The sequence below is a fragment of the Talpa occidentalis genome, unplaced genomic scaffold (assembly GCF_014898055.3).
Source record: "Talpa occidentalis isolate TD23 unplaced genomic scaffold, MPIMG_talOcc4v2.1 talOcc4.7, whole genome shotgun sequence".
Classification (NCBI taxonomy): domain Eukaryota; kingdom Metazoa; phylum Chordata; class Mammalia; order Eulipotyphla; family Talpidae; genus Talpa; species Talpa occidentalis.
In genome coordinates, this window is record NW_023605083.1 from 130,002,048 (window position 1) to 130,021,979 (window position 19,932).

A 19,932-nucleotide genomic window follows, 5' to 3' on the forward strand; every position below is an offset into this window, starting at 1 on the left:
GTGGTAAGAAAAAACACAGGGATTTAGACTTTATTCAGTAGAAAATAAGAGACCATGGAAAACTTTTGAGGACTAACGGGATCAGGACTAAGAATTCAGGAGTTAATCCCACCACAGAGCATGGGATAGTCGGTAGAAAGACAAAAGGTGAGGAAGCAAGTAAAAAGTTATGATAAAAAACAAAAACAAAAAAAAGAGGCCAAGGGAAGTTGAGTGACAAAGAATCAACATGAGGAGACAGAGACAAAGAAATATTATGGAAATTCCTGTAATAGAACTTGACACAAAGAAAAAAAATTCCAAAACTATCACAATTGGCTGAACTTAACTTTAAAGCATATTACTTTTTTTCTTTTTGAATTACAAAAATCCCTAAAACATGAGATTGGTTTCAACCTGTTGTAGTTAAGTCTTCTTGCTGGGTCATTACTTGGGTGTAATTTTCCCTCCTCGATTTGTTTTTGAGGGTGAACAAAAGAGGAAGGGCGTGTGAGTCCCCCATCCTCTGTTCCAGCATGCTCTCTCCCTGCAAAGCTCAACATCTGTTTCCCATCAGTCACAGATGTGGCTGGTTCTGCAGCAAGGCCCAGGGATGAAACACAGCAGATGAAGGCTAGCATCTCATTCATCAGGAGCTTCCCACAATCCTCCAACCATGAACAGGTACCTCAAGTGACAACTCCCACTCACCCTCCTCTCAACGTGGGCCTGTCTGTGCCTGAATTCTAGGGCTTGGGATATTATTCTTTGTCCACCTTCCAACTGGTTCCTTAGAGATCTCATCAGCTTCCATGCCCTCACTTTTAAAATAGGGGAGTGAATCTTATGGGTGAGAGAGGAGAAGGAGACCAATGCAATGCAGTTTAAGAGCATCTCTAGCTAGCTTCTTCCACTCCATGAGTGATTAATATAAACTCACTGCGCAAAATAACACAGGAGAGAAAAACTGTAATTTAGTGGGAAATGCAATCTTGGAAAGTGAATAGTGTTCACTTTCTCAGCAGCACTGAGCCATCACAAAGTTGCAAGGTCACTTAAGCCCTACTACCCACAGTAAAGTATCTGACACTGAACTATCAGGGGTAGACAGCTACTTCCATCCATCATGGACCTAAAGGATCGCTCCCATCATTCACTCTCTAACCAACAGGTAATTTGGGAGAAAAACTTCCCTGCAATCTCTTGACTAAGCAAGTGGTTAGCCAATTAAGTCTGAAAATACACTTATTGAGCACCTACTGTGAGCTAGTCTAGGTGACAAGGATACAATGGCAAGACCAAAACAACAAAGACAAAATCCCAGCCATCTTGTCATTGCAGAGGATGAGAAAAAGAAAACAAAATACGCAGTATGTTAAGTGGCGATAAGGAGTAAAGAAGGCTGTAAGAGTTGGGAGGCTGGGGCAAGGAACTGATTTTTATATGGGGTATTCATAGTAGTCCTCACTGAGAAAGGATAGGGGGTAGATGACTGAACAAAGCAAGCATCTTGGGAAAGAGATTTTCAAGGAGATAGAAGACCAAGAACAAAAGTCAAGAGTGTACAGAGTGGGCTCGAGGAGTGACAGAGCAGAGTGATGAGCAGCTGGAGGACAGGGAGGCTGAAGAGATCACAAGGACCTCTATACTCCTGGACATGGAGAGGCTCTAAAGGGCTTGAGTAACAATGATGGTGTCATATGATGATGTTGTCACTGGATGCTACCTTAAGAATTGATTAACATCAAGTATGAGAATGGAGTAACACTGACAAAATTTTCTTAAAACTCAGACAGAAGTTGGCAGATGGACTAAAGGCAATGTGAAGGCAAAGAGATTTGGAGCACAAGCAATACTCATTTTGAGTTCAAGTTTAACTTGCAAGGCTAGCTGTGCCCACCTTTCCTCAAAGTATAATTCTACAGATAAAAGGAGACACATTTTTGTACTTTAGTGCTAATTTCCTCTTCTCAGTGAGCCCTATGCTGTTCTTCCCTCCTGTGACAAATAAATGACTTGCTCTCTTTTGCATTTTGCTTATCTTTTGGAAATAAGTTTGCATTTTTGACAGTTGATACCCTCTTTTTGCCAGAGCAAATGCTGAGTAATGGATTTCTTTTGGAACATCTGTGTAACCCTGATCAGACTGGGGTTGTATAGCCATGAGCTTGTTGTGATTAGGGCAGGAGGAGGGAAACAAGGGTATCCCCAGTACATGGGGGAGACCTAATCTTGATGAAAAAATGCTATATCATCACACAGACCATCTGGGGAATTCAAGATTAACTGACAAATGATTTTGAAGTCCAATGTTGGACAAATGATGCCACTGGAAGTAGACTGAAGCTTTATGACCTAGTAACATTTTCATGAATTACTCTAAAGTTTCCTTATCACGGGTTCCTTAGCACATCCTACATTTACACTAAATCTGACGGGCAGATAGCAGTGTCTTCTTTAGAGTGAAATGGTAGTATAAAGTATAGGAGAAGTGATAGAAGGAGGGTGATTAATCCACATCACTTCTAAATTAGGGAAATATATGTCAAATTTGAAACCTACATATCTGGAAAATAGTAATACCAATAGTAATGGTAAAGCCGTTATGCATTGTGCTAAGCATTATCTCATTTATTCCTTGGTTACCATAATCACCTCCACTTATCAAATGAATACACTGAGGTTTAGAGAGGTTTAGGTTGCATGCTGGAGTTTAAACAAAACTGTGGAGCTGGAATTCAAACAGAGGCAACCTTATCCATGGTGTCACTCTTAGAGTATACGCTGTGCTGAACTCTCTTTGTGAAATGTCCATCTCTACATGTGCCACAGCAGATCCAATATCATGGAAAAATGTATGACCCCTTACATGTGGATAAAAACTTGAACTACCTCTATGTTCTGAGGGCTCCTAGTTCAAAGATATCTTTTCACTACTGAATTGGCCTTTATCAAAAAATTTACTTCTACTATTATGGAACAGCAATTCTTTCCTACTGATCCATTTACATCTTATGAAACATATACCACAGATCCATAGAAAGCAAATACAGATATTTACTTTGCATTCTTTTCACTAATGATGTTGGACATAAACACTCTTCTACCTCCCAATATTTGTAGCTGAGAATTTGGTGGATTAGTTTATTGAATATTAACAACTTCCAAAATAATTTAGATTCTATTATTCCATGTTTTAGCTGGTAGCCATCAAAGAAAAAAAGTTTGTTGTTTTCTTATCTGGAGTCCTTTTAGAATCAGATTTCAGAGCCAACATTTTTTTAATGAAATAATCTTAGCCCCACAAATTATGACACATCAACCTAAATTCAGAGATCATCTAAGAGATCTTGATAAATTACAATAAATTTGTCCTTTAAAAATAGTATAGTGTCCTTTCAAGAACCATAACAGATTTTCAGTTAGAAATAAAGTGAAATATATACACATATGTACCACACAGATACAGAGAGGGATATAAAATAATTTGTTATTAATATAGTTTATCATTACATAGCTAATAGCTATTCTGCTATAAAGTGTGAAAAATAGTGACTTATAAAATTACTAGAAATTTATTGTAAATGAAATCTATGAATTTAGATATTACTCTGGACCCCTGGCTCTAAGGCTGGGATGCCAAGAGTGATTCTGTGGCTCTTCCCCCATGATTTGTAAATGCATTGGACCTTCCCCCAGGAACATACCAAAGAAAAACTCAGCCATTGTTGCAGGGAAAAAGAACCAGGGGATTGGCAGAGAGTTGGTGGCATGATGGGAATAGAGTGGATGGAGCTTCCTACATTAGAGTTTGCAGGATACACCCTCAAGACCATGGATCTCAGCAACATGTGACCACAGGTTGCAGACCTCAAAGCAAGCCCTGGACAAGACTAGGACTTGGGACGGGGAACAGTTGCCTGGGAGGGAGTCAATCACTTTGGAGTCCTCATTTTTATAGGGATCTATATAGGACAATTGAGATAATATTTCCAGGTACCTAAGTGATGGATTTGATGATTTTTGACTGGGCCATGCAACCAAACAAAATTCTGATGAAACTTACAATACAGAAACTCCAAATTGCTAGACAGAAATGTTACGAATTTGGAATGAAATTGTGTTAGACACAAGGTGAATGGCGCCAAAGTCAGGGGAGAGGAAGTAAATGTCTGCTTACATATGAAAAAAATAAATCTTGCCAAAATAAAAGGGATGGACGCACTTTATATTCCTGCCATTTTGGTTATTTTCTGAGATAAAGAGTTACACATTTTAAAACACTAAGAAAGTTCTTTGTTTATTGTTATTGTTATTCCACAAACTCTTACATTACTACATATCCATAAAGACTATTTCAAGGAAATTAGTCCAGATTAAGGTAGGAAGTGTGTGGAGAGCGAATTATTCACTGCATCCTACAAAAAGTGTTCATAATCAAGGTAAGTATTGATAGGAAAGGTGCCTCTTCAGAGTGACTTGATTTATGTATATGTTCTAGAGCCTCAGGAAAAGAAGCTCCTACCACAATGTAACAGGTAAGATGAAAATTACATGAAGGGCCCTGAGCTAGGAGTTTGCGCTTCACCAGAGAAAGAAGAACCAAAAGCATTATTAACACCTTGCATGTTTACAGACACTAAATAGGAATGGACTCTTTACAATTAAGGATAGGTAAGACTAAAAAAGAAAAGAACAAGGGAATTTTAGATTAAAAGAAAAGAAAGGCTCATGAAAACAGGGGAGAAGAATACACTTGTGAAAATGATACAGTCTAGAAAACAGAATACTCGATAGTATACAAGAATTGTCTTCTGTGAAGCAAAAGTTAAAATCCATAAGCAGCTAACATTAAAGGATGACAAAGGATGAGTTGAAACAGAGACAAAAAAGAGAATTATAAAAGCAATAAGCTGAAATAAGTCACACACAATAGAGGTAGGAATGCATAATAAAAATTACAATGACAAAATTAAGGTCTTAATGGTAGATTTTTAAATGCAGAAATACAAACCTTTCTGATCTATGATTTCAAACAATCTGATATTTTATTGTACAATGAAGAGGTAAAACATAAAGACAAAAACTGGTAAGAAGATAAATAAACATAGAAGCTCAGATTTACAGCTATTTACAAAGATGGGAAAAATGCATAATTTCAACACTAACAAGGAATAATCAAAGAAAATTTCTGGAACCCAAAGTTAAATATCAGTAACTAGAGATTAAAAAGATTCAATTTGCTTTGAATGCTATTAATGGAAATAAATCTACAAGATGAACAAATTCTGACAGTTTTGAATTATGAAAAATAATATAATTTCACAAAAGATCAGCCTAATAACAATCAGAACCTCAGATAAGATTCTCAAGATGATTATCTGTTGCTAAGTCATTCTTATTAGCTGTCAAGTGTCACAAAGAACCAACCTTTCCACTCTTTCTTGGATTATACAGATTAGTTATCACATTTCAGCACAACAGCCAATTTGCTATTTCCTTTCAACTCTATAGACTTGACATTGGGTCCATGACAAATCTCTCTCCAATAATTTTGAGCTGATAAACAGACCAGCTGATGGCTAACCTCCAGCAAATAGCTCTTCACTTCAGTTTTATTTTATTTGGATTTGGTTTTCATACATCAAAACATCATGGATCCAAAGTTTCCCTTGTGGGTCATAGGTCAAAGGATCCAGGATGCAATAGTGGGATTTTCCTCAGACTGTTACTAATTAGCTGGAGACCACATGTTTCAAGGAAATAAAAACCAGAAAGGGCAGGAATTTCTATTTCGCTTCAGGCAGTGAAGCTTTGGATACCTTGTGTGGTATCCTCTATAAGAGATGGTTTGAAACATCTATGAGTAGCTTGAAATGAAGCCCAGTATTATGATGATTCTGTGAAGTTTCATCCTAGCTGAGGGAAAAGGAGTTTGGAGTTATTTGCACTGTTTTAGTAGGAGGAGGGAGGCAATTAGCTTACTAAATAAAAACAACTGAAGATAGAATTCATCACTAAGGAACGATACGTACACACAGTATGACAAGAACTAAGAAGCAGGGAATTATAAAATACCTGAAATATTACTTTACTGAAGTTTGAATTGTATCAAGAATGATGAAACAGTTTGATCTGGTCATTAAGATCCCTCTAGCAACCATCTAAATGTGTAGAATTCAGACAATAGAGGTGCTTACATTTAGAGAAAAAGTTATTTTGTGACAGTACCAGGTACAGATTTCTTGATTTTGAAGTTTGACACTGAAAAATAGGTGATAAATGAGGCATCAGGCTAAGGAATATTGCATCTAAAACAAAGAAAATCAGGACTAAGCAAACATTTAGCATGTGTATTAGAAAACTCTAGGGAAAGTTTAAATAATTAAGAGCCAGGCTGTATGTGAGTAGAATAAGCTAACTATAAGATTAGTAGATGCAGATTGATCAAGAGAACAAATGTCATGTTCTAGCAAGGAAAGAAGAATTTTTCTTGTAAGATGGGGACAGGGGAAGAAAAGATGGGTAAAGAAAATACTGAAGATAGAAGAGTTGAGGAAGATCTTACCCAACTGCCCATAGATCTTTGCCTTTTAGTAACATTGAATGTTTGTCAATATGTTGAAATTGAAGGGGCATGGATTAGATAACATGGCAAAGGTTTAAATAATCAAAGAATTGGGTCTCCCCTGGTGGCGCAGGCAGTTGAGTGCTGTGCCATGAAGCTGTCCTCAACCTCTGCAGCGCTGGTTTGATCCTGGCCAGTAGACGAGGGTCCCACATGGCCTGGCAGACCTCTCCTGCTGCGCCCACTGCTCCCCTCAGCAGTGTATTTCATCAGTCTGCCTGTTCTGTTCCCTGCTCTGTCTCTGATGAATCCTGTCATCCTACTGCACATCTGGCCTATACCCCGGTTCTTGTACAAAAAATAAATCTTTAAAAAAAAAAAAAAGTCACAGAATTACTCAACTACAAATAATGAGCAATTATGATACTTGGAATTGCATAGAATCATCTTCCTTGGATCAAATTAGTATGGTTTTATGACATTATCCCCACTTGACAAAATAAAAAAAAGAAGATATTTTGTAGAGACTTCAGCAATACGGGACACAGAATTGATAAAGAACAGGGAGATTTATGAAGAAAGTCTCCTGGACTCTGAAGACAGCTGGCCTTGACTAACTCATCTCACCATGGACCTCATGATTCCCAATGGGAAAAGACTTGTGTGGAGTTAGAATGAAAGACATTCAGTGAAGTCCTCAGGAAACTAGAAAGCACGATGAGAGAGGCAGGGACCCTGCATACCCACCAGACACCCCAGGACTCTGCATTTCTCAGCCTCCACCACAGCTTTACAGGGGGCAGAGGAACTGGATGAACTACAAGCAAAAAGGCAGCGCATGGCTTACAGGGAAGGCAGTAAACAGTCGCTGTATCTCCTGCATCCCATCCCTTGCCATTGAGCTGAACTTGGGAGCCAAGGTCTATGTGAGAAACAATGGCACAGGCTGGAGGGGGCTGGATCCCAGATGCATGCTCTGCTGACCCGCACTGGATCACTGTGAGCAAGAAATGAGCTTCTGTTGTGTCCAGCCACTGAGATTTAATTACTCTGAGGATAAACAGAATGTCTGGCATGAGTGATGGGGTGGAAAATATGAGCAGGAAGGAGGTCAGGCTCTGAGAGGGGAATTTTCAGATTCTGAGACCTTTGAAGTGGGGCATTTGTGACAATGATGGGATCTAAGATGTGGTCATACTTGAGATGGGTTTGTAGTGAGTGAAAACATCATTTGTACAAGAAAATGAAGAAATCTTGAGCCTAGTGTGTGATAAAGGCACCAAGGATGATGTAATAGTAATGACTGAGGAAAAATTGACCTGTTCCAAAGTCATAAAGGGAGGTAACAAAGTCCTCAATGCAGATTAATTAGTGGGTCAGAGAGAGACAGAGACACACACAGAGACAGAGAGACAAAGACACAAAAAGAGACACACACAAAGGGAGACACATGCAGGGAGACACACACAGAGAGAGAGACACAGAAAGCCCAATGGTCGGAAGCCCCGAAGCCACCATGGAGGCTGAACATGCCAATTCGTGTCTGACCCAGTGAACTCAAGGTGGGCGTGGAAAGGGCAGTAATGATGGAAAGAAACAGAAACTTGAGGCATATCCCTTAGGAGGCCTTTCTGCTCCTGACACACCACAACTCTGTGCCTCCACTTGCTAGAGATCAAGAACTATTTAGGTTGTAAGTGACTCAGGAAATTTTACTTCTAATACCCAGGAGAGAATGTCACAGGTCTGAAAACTTCCTAACTCCCTTCAGGTTGCCAATCTCCGCTTTTGCAGATAGAACTACTTGGAATCTTAAGTTGTATTCTAGTCTCTATTTATAAAGATCTTTCAACTTGGCTAGTTGAAGTCCTAACTGCCTGCCTTACCTGGAGTGTCTTGTGAAGAGAACAAACTAGCAGCACTGAAATAGAGATTTCAATATTTATATGTGATGATAATCCTATTTAACTATATGTGGATATTAAACATTTAATTATATACACAGTGTATATACAGTGTCTCAAATAGCATCCATAGTAATGTATCCCTACAAAACCCAGCAATCAGAAATCTATTCGTATTAGGAAAGTCCCTTTGGCCCTGAGGCTGACTGAATATGCAAACAGGCAAGGATATAACACAGATCCTCAGTCTGAGGTGGATGAACCATTTAAAATTAACTCAGGGGCCTCCCAGATGGCCCATTGATAGTCTCAGCACTATCACCCCCACAGCCTGAATTTGATCCCTGGCCAGGGAGATACCCACATGGCATGGCAGACCTCTCCTGACTCACCCGCTGCTCCCCTCAGCAGTGTATTTCAGTGGATCCACCTGTTCTGCTCCCCACTCTGTCTCTGGTGAATCCTCTCATCCCCCACACCACCTCTGGCCTATGCCCCAGCTCTTCTATTTAAAAAAAAAAAAAAAAAAAAACTGACTCAGGGTTCTTCTGTAGAATGGTCCTCCCCAACCCACCTGAAAATAATTAATAAACTGCCCCCAAAAGCACTGGAGACCAAAAAGTACATTGTCACCAAAATTTTTCAAATAAAGCTAGCTAAGTTATAGTTGATCAATGTTCCTAATTCCCAGTGGAAATGCAATCAATGCAGAGATACCTAAAATGTAGTTGATGACCAATTTTCCTCTCTCCCTCCCAAAGTAACATTCAGTGAAAACAGAGAAGAAATCATACAGACTTTTTGGTTTTCGAGTTCTCCTTGCATGTACAGCTTCACTGTCAAACCTCACTCTCCACAATCCCCCCCCTTTATGCCAGGTGCCTATTTTCTTGTTCTGAAATATCCTTCCCCATCTGGGTCACCTCTCTGGTTTCTCCCTGAGGGAATTTCAGTGGCACACACAGCAAATGTTATAAACCCGGAGAAAGTAAGAACACTAAACCAGGAGACTGGAGCAGTGGAGGAAGTAGAGGAAGGCTAACCTCCTTGTCCACAGAGAAGCATATCAATTGATGAAGTTTAAAAATGTAAATGTTTTATAATCATTTCTTTGTTAATCTTAGGCAAATATTTATAGCCTTGGCTGCCCATTCAAATCCAATCACCTGCAAGCTGTGAGAAACACTGAGTCCCAAGCCTGAAATTCTGAGTTCTAAAGCTAAACTCCTGGGAGTGTTAAAGGTTTCTCAACTTATCTTCGTGTGCAGTCACGGTTGGAAACCTCTGACTTAAAGGAATATCGTTAAGGCCTCTTCTCACTAGTTTACTTCAGGTTTTCTCGTATTAAATTCAAAGTAAATTGAAAGTAAGACATAAAGATGCCTTCCACACAGTAAGACTCCTTCTATTTACTATCCACCCACTCAGCTTTTTGTGTCCAGTAGAGCGAGTTGTAGAAACATGTGTGAAATGCTGGACTTGGGGGAACTGGTTTACTTTTTCTGCCGGACTTTTTATAGGGAACTGAGCTCATGAACATGAGTCACATTTTTACAAAAACAAAATCACTCGTATAGGAATAGTTTAAGGCTTATGAAAAATGAAAGGACATTAGACAGACAAAAAAGCCAAACAGTGCTTAGAGATTCCATGCATATTTCTAGTTCATAGAACAGCTGACTAAATTCTTGAAAGTGGAAATGGAAATCTTGGCCTGTCAGGACTTATTTTATAGCCATTGGCATATGTGCCCCTGTTAACCTTGCACTAAAGGGTGAGGATGACAACACCAATACTGTTTCCCCAATGAGAGAACAAAGAGTGCTGTTTTCACATGTATGGACAGAATATCTAGGAATGCTAATCAAAACACCACCACATATAGATCCATGACTGCTAGAGGACAATCTAGAGAAGATGGCTCAGCTGATTAGAGGAATAATGAGGGCTGTTGCTGCCCAGTTATACTGAAGTTTTTGGTTTTTTTTTTTTGAAAGAATGGATTTACCCCTACCACCCCCCCAATTTTAAATTTGGTGTACCATTCTGCAAAGAAAAATAAATTCATTTCACAACACCAACCTAAAGTTAATAACTACATACACATGTATATTTACATATGCCTTTACAAAAAAAAATTAGAAGGTATATTTAAATTACTAATATATCCACATATCTTTACTTACAATAGGTCCATGAAGATATATGGAGTCATGAATAAAGAGACTTATCTATGAGGGATTGGCACAAACAGGCCATCCAGTAGAGAGATGATTTAATAAGCTAGAAATCGGGGTGGTTAAACTTGGCACTCTTGACATGGTAGGTCAAGTAATTTTTATTGTGGAAATTGTCATGCATGTGGTAGCACACTGGGCTGCAACCCTGGCTTCCATCCACTAGATGTCAGTCACCAACAACCCCCCCCCCACCCTACACACCCCCACACACACAGGGTTGTGACAACCAAAATATATCAGACATTTTCAAATGTCTCCTGGGGGCAAAAATCACCCTCCATTGAAAACCTTTAGGCTGAATTATAAGGTTGAAAAACTTACAGGTGCTTTCTAGAAAACCAGAGAGACTTGGTTTTCTAAAAATTGATAGACTTTCCAGAATTCAAGTATAGTTTGTAAGAAATTTAATTTTATTTAACTTTTTATTTCAATTTCATATTTTGTCTTCTTTGATTAACTATTAACACCCTACGAGTAGGTATCTTTGGTTATAGCTTAAAATATTTTCCATGGAACTAGTCATGCTGTATGTGTAGAATAAATAGACAAGAAGGTTGGTGAAAGGTCAAATCCACCAATTTTCTGGAGAACCATGTTGTGTGTACTGCCAGGAAATGGGACTCAGACTTTTACCCTCTCCCTGCACCCTCTCAGTGAAGACAATTTACTATGACTTAGATTCTCAGGGATTTCTTGAACATGAACTTCTAGTTTTCCTGTTGTTGTGTCAATGGTCACATAAATTGATGAAATTCTTTCTAAGATCTTCCCTTTCCTCTTGTACCAATGAGTAGTAGGAAGAATTTCCACCTCTTATATGTTCCCTGGAGACAGGCCCATCTCTACCTCCTCTCTTCTGTCACATCATACTTTCTCTAATGAGGGGATATGAGTCTGAGCTGAGCAAGATGGAAAATATTCCTTAGATCACATTATACAATCCGGCTGAGCAGAGTAGAAGCTGGAGTTCAGACATGAACGAGGCCAACAATAAAGTACTTTTCCAGTTGTTCATGTCCATTCGGTGTATCCATATATTAGAAAATATGTGGTTTAAGATAGAGTTCTGTGTTAGGATGACCCTTTCCAAAATGTCAACCTTAATACCATTATAAGAACCCCAAAGCTTCCATTTAACCTCACACATGATGAGGGTAAGTAACCATTTCTTAGACAAGAAGTTGATATTATCTTGACAAATTCACTCATAAAAGATGTTTTCTTTGCCGGTATTTGTTTTTTTTTAAACATCCTTACTGTTTCATAACTTAGGATTTCTCCCCTCAGGTGTTGTCACCATAGTTTAAAAAATAGATGTGTCACCTATTAAATGTAGTAACATGTATGCAAACCTTGCATTTCTAGGAGCAGATCACATCATCAGTTTTCATTGGGCAAATGTGGCCAAGAGGCTCAGGGTAGCCTGTCAGGTGTCCCTCTTTGTGAGATGAGTCCTTGGGTTCAAAGACCTCCCCCCACCCAGAATCAGTTGACTTAAATTGACAATGTCAACAAAGCAAACTAGATTCAAATCTGAACTTACTTTTTCAAAGCTCATTTGGGCAATGGTGAAAAGAAACACCACACTCATGATCACACCGAGGAGGAGCCAGCACACCTATGGCGAGTGAGAGATGCTTTCCACCCGTCTGCTGGCAATGAGCACACCAAGTGGAGGACTAACAGGTGGGCAGGTCTTGCTCAAACCCTGTGCCCTCCCACCTTTATTCCCACTCTTGATTTCACTCCTTCCTTCCCATAAGGACTGAGCCAAGTACTGCTTTATCAGAACAAACAGATCCTGACCAAGAGGTCACCTTCGTTCTCTGGAGTCCTGATTGCAGGAAGTTCTGACCACAGAGTTACTCACTGCTAATGTGAAATCACAAAGACGCAAGCATGTGAAACCCCAACACACACACTGAGCTGAAACTTGGAATTATCTTTTGCCTAAACATCAAAGATAGCTTCTATTAGTTTATTATATTTTCTTATACTTAGTTGCCATCATTTTCAGGTTGGGATTTGTTCTGCTTTTTCCTTTTGCTCTGTTGACAATTAGATGGAGAAAAACACATCTCTGATCCTACATTGAAACAATAGGATGCACCTTTCAGAATGACTAACCATTCCTTTCCATAAATAAAAGAGAACTTGATTCTTTTATCTTTATAAAAAAAAAAAAAAACTCTGCCCAATTAAAGTATGGACATTGTGATATAACTAAGGTAGCAAGATCATGATCATTCTTTCAAAGAACATGTATTTATGCTACTTGACTCTGGGAATTTAAACCAAGAATTCTCTCCAAACCTAAGGCTGAGATTCTAAGAACAGAACCTTAAAAGTGAAGGGCCAAATGCACTATGAAGCTATCAGGCAAGCACTGCAGCATGAGTTCCAGGCCAGGGAACTACCCACATGGTGCAGCAGACCTCTCCTGTCTCACCCACTGCTCCCCTCAGCAGTGTATTCAGGTACATCCACCTGTTCTGTTGCCCACTCTGTCTCTGGTGAATCCTCTCAACCCCCACACAAACCTCTGGCCAACACCCCAGTTCTTGCATGCATAAATAAAAAAAAATTGGAAAAAATTTGCACGATTTCCCAATTTCAATCATGTCCAATTAAAGTTGCCCCTTGGAGATGGGTTTTAGCCTCAGGGAGGGAGTTGGGGGAAAGGAAAAAAAAAGTATACCCTATGGTGGAATCACCTAGGATTCTAACTCCTGAAAATCAGGTGTTTGGCAGGAAAGACTTGGATAAATAACTCATGTCAACAGAGAAATTTATCTCAAAGAGGGTTCAGTAAAAAAACATTGTGGCCCAGCAAGTGACACAGGTGTGCAGGCAACCTGCAGCTGCTGGGGTTTGCAGTTCATATGGAAAAGGGGTGCTGAGTCTGTGGGATTTAAGGTAGCTCTGTGGGTTTCATTTTCACCCCATTGTATCTTTTTTTCTGGCGTTATTGTGTGGACTTGGCTCTGACTTTAGAAGACACTTGAAATATGATGTGAAAGCAGAGTATGACAAACGCATAGGTGGTGATTAGCACATACAACCACTTTCAGGTAGAAGGCAAGGACTGGAGATTTGTGCACCGGAGCAGCCAAGAAGCGGTTATGCTGCAGAAAGGTAAATAGCTATTGGGGGCACACACCTGAAAACTGTTCCCTGGAAAGACAGGTCTCCCTCCAGGGAACACAGTGAGGCTTTGTCAAAAGTATAGCTGTCTGGGCTCAACCCCAAGACCTACTGAATGAGAAGCTTCAGTTTTGAAAATAAAACCTGTATTTTTCTCCCCAAAACTAACAGGCTGTCTAGGTGAGACAGAACCCTCGCCCTGGGGCATGCCTGGAGGCACCAGGGGTTAAGTCTCAGGACTATGAAGCTATCTGCAGCCACTGCAGCAACCCCCTGCCAGGGAACTGACCCCCATGTCTCCCCTCTACTCCCCCCCAGCAGTGTGTTTCAGTGGAGCCACTGCAGCAACCCCCTGCCAGGGAACTGACCCCCATGTCTCCCCTCTACTCCCCCCCAGCAGTGTGTTTCAGTGGAGCCACCTGCTCTGCTCCCCACTCCATATCTGGTGAATCCTCACCACCCCTCCGTCCAGCGCCTGCACCCCAGCTTTTGTATGCAAAATAAAGGAAAAAAAAAAGCCTCAGAGAAACAATTAAAAGTGAATAAGGACTATGGTCAAAATAAGGGGGGGTGCAATTGTATGAGGACTATAACCAAAATGAAAATGCATACATTGTGCAAAAATGAAAAATGATGTAAGAATTATGTAAAATAAAATATTAAAAAAATAAATGACTAAAGGGTGGACTCTTAATGGCTTATGTTCTGTTACAGCATTGCATATTTTCTCAAAACACCGCAGAAAATTCCTGTTAACACTTCATTTACATACAACTGATTAGGTTTGAAAAATGTCCTACCTGTGAGTTGTGCCTCTGGTGGGGGTTAAGCCTGGGGTCTGTGGCTGTTGTGGCATCCAAGCAAGGCCGGGGGATACCAAGGGGCCCCCAAGGACTCCCGGGGGCCAGGAATCCTGGCGCCCTCTCTCTGGCGTTCTCTCCCTGGCGTCTTCTCGTGCAGCCGCGGGTGGGGACGCCGCCTTTTTATCCTCCCCTACCTGCGCAGGTGCCCCCACTAACGCATGCGCTCTGGGCCCAGGCGGCCTTAATTTCAGGCGCGTGTGCAGTGCACACACCTCCCAGCCCAGGCGTCCACGCAGCCCCAGAGGCCTGCAAGGCTGCAGGTGGCGGTCATCGAGGCTAGTGGTGGTAAGGAGGGAAACAGCCTGATAACTCCATTAACCCTACAGTGGCTGATGTGTCTAATCGCTGTGTCACGCTCCCTGCACCGTTCCTTGAAGCAGGAGGCCATGTGGGGCTCTGTTCTGCACCCCCATAGCCTGCAGGGGCCGAGAATACATAGAAAGTCCTCATTGTACATCAAATGAACCCAAATTGTATGCACATTTCCCCAAATGCTTCTTCTGTTGGTCTTTTGCCAATCTTTACTAAGAATTTTAGAAATCAGAAAATAAGATAGATTGAGTGATTTTTCAAGAACCAGACTCTGCTGGTTCTTCATATTACTAGCTCAATCTCCAATATTTTTATGAGCTCCATGGCTGAGAAAAGAGATGCACAGAGATTTGGATACTGGCTCTTAATCACCTAACAGTGAAAGATTCAGGACTGAATCCAGATGCCTTCTTTCCAGACTCTTCCCTGAAGAGGTTCACCCTGGACAGAACTGCATTAGGTGGCACTCATAATATTTCAGTAAAAGCAAATCCTGTAGATAAAACTTAAAACCAGTATCACATTCTGCTTTCTTCCCTGAAAATATGCCCTCTGTGACAAAACAAGGAAAAGATGGCTAGTTTGCATTCCCTGGAGTGGTCATAAATCAAATCATTGATAAATGCCACACAGCTTCTTCAATGGACAGAAAGATGAAGTGATTCATTCGTGGTCACCTGGTCAGGAGGCATATGTGGATGCAGGATCTTCACTTCTAGTTCACAGCCCAGGGCTTGTCACCTTTCCTCACCTTCCCTGTGACTTAGGATGGACAAAGCTGAGTACCAAGCACCTGGAAAAGATTACTCCCTCTAGATGCCCTTCTTCCCTGGAGTGATGCTTTCTTTGGCTCTCTAATTCAGAACTTACAGTCTTAGAGGCGATGGACAGAAGTGCCTCAAATTTCAGACTGGACAACTGATCCAGAAAAGAAACTGACATGAATAGGATGCAGCAGGGCTCTAGGTATCCAACAGCGAGAAGAGAAATAGCAAAGTGTGGGACTCCTTCGGGTAAATCAGAGGAGGGGCTTCTGGAATCTTCCTTAGGAACACCAGCACAGTGCCCTGGCCTGGCAAATATAAAAGGGCATTTCCTGAGATGGGAGAGACTCAGTCCATCTCAGATTCCAGGAAGCAAGTCACATTCAGGGCCTGTACCTTTGATTTTCCTTACTAATTTCTGCCCATCCCTTTCACCCAAAAAAGCAGTAAGCACACAAAGGGAACTTCAAAGATGGAGACTACTATAGACATAAAACATAGACCAAAAATCCAAACAGAGAGATGGGAGAGGGAAGGCAAGAGACTGTGAAGTCTCGAGATAAGCAAGAGGAGGCGTGATTCCCTGCTGTAAACAAATTAAGGAACATTAAGCACATGTGTGTCCCTTAAAGAGCTAAGTGGTCAGAGCACATTTATTTTCTCAGTTTTATTGAGTCAGGTTGGAAAACAAAACCTCGACATTAATGCCCAGATAACAGAGATGGGAGTAGAACTTTTCTCTCTAATAATTATCTAATTATCTGTCCATCTTAGGTCAATAAACATGTTATGATTGACGGGTTAAAATGTTTAGGTTAGTCTGAGCTCACATAAACCATTTGAAGTTTTCTAGGATGGGAGAATGTTATAAAAAAGCAAACTATCTTCTTTCCATCTTACTGCTTTCCATCCAAATTCCCACCTGCCCTTCCCAGCCACAAGAATTCCAGTCATTACCAGGGTAATCACCAAACTGGTGGGTAGCAGCCATCAGCCATGGGGAGACCTGGCAAATCCCCATATTCTAAATGAAAGGAGAGGAAATGTTCAGGGAATCTAACCAGCTCCAAAGTCCGTGACAGAAGAAAAGATAAGTTAGTTTCATCAATGATCTCTGTCACTCCATGGAACCCTCTTACAAATTGTGAGTCTACCAGATGTCTCCACCCTGAGTTGTGGAGAACATGGGTAACAGATGAGGAAGGAATAGAAAGAAGCCCAGATTTAATTCCCAGTGGGGGGCCTCTGGTAGCCTATCGGTTAAGTCTCAGCATGATCACCATGATCACCCCTGAGGCCTGAGTTCAATCCCCGGCCAGAGAGCTGACCCACACGGCACAACAGCCCTCCTCTGTCTTGCCCGCTGCTCCCCTCAGCAGTGTATTTCAGCCAATTCGCCTGTTCTGCTCCCCACTCTGCCTCTGGTGAATCCTCTCACACATCCCCACCTTCACCTCTGGCCTACACCCCAGTTCTACACACAAAAATAAAATGAAATAGTTCCCAGTGGGAAGACAAAAACTCACTTATTAAAAAAGAGTAAACTCCATCTGGAAGGTCAGAGGGGGTGAAGGGGAAAAAAAAAACTTTAGGGAGAATTTGTTTCAGAAATGTGAAGGGATTTGGTTGATGGCAGACTACCTACATGAGGTAAGAGTGCAGCATTTTTTAGAGAAGGAGGACGTGTGTAGTAAGTGGAATATAAAAGTACCAGTTTTTAACAGGTATCAGTACAACATTTCACTTAATGAAATTTCAGTCAATGAGAGGCGACATATACAAAGGTGTTCCAAGAGGCGGTACCATCCTGGGTGTGTACTTGGCTACCCCATGTAGGTCTGTGTAATTATACTCTATGATGTTTGCTCCAGGACAGAACCAGCTGATGGTGCAATTCTTAGAGCATGGCCCATCGTTAAATGACGCATGACAGTAATGATAAAAGGGTCTTTCCAAGGAGTATGAGTTTTGGACTGGGGTTTACTTGACTAAATCAAGTAGAAACAAAACAGGCAACACCCAAATTTGCATGGATTACAAAATTCAATAATCCACATCAAATTATCAGTTAACTCATCATGTATGTCCCCCCAACCCTCAATGATATCCCCTTCAAGGAAGCAAACATCCATGCTGAGGATGATTATAAGTGGACTAGGTGAAGTCTCCAGCATCAACAATAAGATCCCAAGAATCACATGATAGAAGAAATGTTGTATAACAATTAGAACAGTCAGGTCTTATCATTTACAGCTGCTAAGACATGTTTGGTCACATCCGTTTATTCCTTCATTGAAGACATAGATTTAAGGTACCTCTTCTTGTCTGACCCCCTTCCTGTGCAATGTAATTATAGCAGTGAATAAAAGAGACAGGTGTCACTTGATTGTGGAGCAAACTTATGGGGACTGATGAACCATCCATACGCAATTAAGTGTAATATAGAATGCCATTTGGGGGTAAGTGCTACAAAAATATAGTTAAACAACAAAGAAGTTCTGAACTGACCCGTTTAGGGACAGTGTTCTTAATTTAAATTGTACAGACAAATGGGCCTCCCCGGTGGCACAGCAGTTGCATGCTGGGTTACGAAGCTGCCCGCAGCCTCTGCAGTGCTGGTTTGATCCCCGGCTGCCGGGCAAGGGTCCCACATGGCGCACAGACCTCTCCTGCTGCCCACTGCTTCCCTCAGCAGTGTACTTCATCAGTCTGCCTGTTTTGTTCCCCACTCTGGCTCTGGTGAATTCTCTCACCCTCCTGCTCTTCTGGCTGTACCCAGTGCTTGTATATATAAATAAATAAATCTTTTTAAAAAATTAAATTGTACTGACAAGGAATATAACTAATTTAAATGTTTATTTCTTTATTTTCAAATAGGATAAGAATGTCAACTTCATAGACTTGTTTGAAATAATTAGAAATAATATATGCCAAGAACTTGACCCTTTAGTGACTAGTAAATATGAGTAAATAAATAGCATTTTTTTTTGCCATGCTGTCTTTCCAAGAGATGTGTGTTACCTTCTGAAGTCAGGACACAGAGGAGCTAGTGGGGAAAGTTACTATCATGTTGGATGCAAATTCTAATTCCAGTTCTCACGAGACATATAGACTTGGACAAATTACTCAACATCGCTCAAGTCTATTTTGTAACCTGTAAAATGGGGATAATAATATCCTTCAGTGCTGTTGCAAGAGGTAAATAAAACACTGAGAATAATGACAAGTAGGAATAATAGCTGATATTTATATAACTGACAAAGATATTTCCTGGCATCATTTCATTCCAACCTTATAAGACTACAAAATAATATTATTATTATACCCATCTTATAGATGAAGAGGATACATTATAGAAACTGCCTGTGAATCCACAAGTAAATTATGGAGCCAGAACCTGAATCCGGGAGTCTGACATTAGTCTGGGTTGCTGACTAGCATTTTCAAAATGTCCCTATGCTGTGCCTGCCACATAATTAAAACTCAATAAATGGAGCAGATGTTATTTCTGCTAATGCTATCATCATCGTCGTCATCATCATCATCATCATCATCATCATCATCATCATCATGTTATTTAGAGGAAGCAATTCCTCTGGAAGGTGACAAAGCACAAATTTAAAATAATACTGCTGGCAGGGTTACTAGAGCCGAATACACCCATCACCAGGGATAAACAATGAAAAGGTCGGCCAACCAGCCCCCCAGTTTGCAATAGTTCAAGGAATGAATCACAGATGTGAGTCATGGGATGAAAACCAGGGAAGACACCCAGTTTTACTCTGGTCCTAAAATTAGGAACACCAGGTCTTGGAAAAACGCAAGTTTCTTTTCCACATGGCTTAAATCTTATTTTTCTCAACAACCCCGAATATCATGGATCAGAGTATTGTCAGACACACGGACTTTTCTTCCTGGAACATGGATTAAAAGTAACCCGGATGGGCAACTGCAAGTCCCCCAACCCCTAGGATCCTCTTTACTGTAGTCTGTGGAGGCCAACTGCCCTACACACACACACACACACACACACACACACACACACACACATACTCTTTCTACCTGTCCTCCTTTTCATCGCCCAAGTAAGTTTACACAGATGGTTTCCTGAATTAACTTCTTTTAAGTAACATACACTAAAAAGTTGTTCCTTCTCTT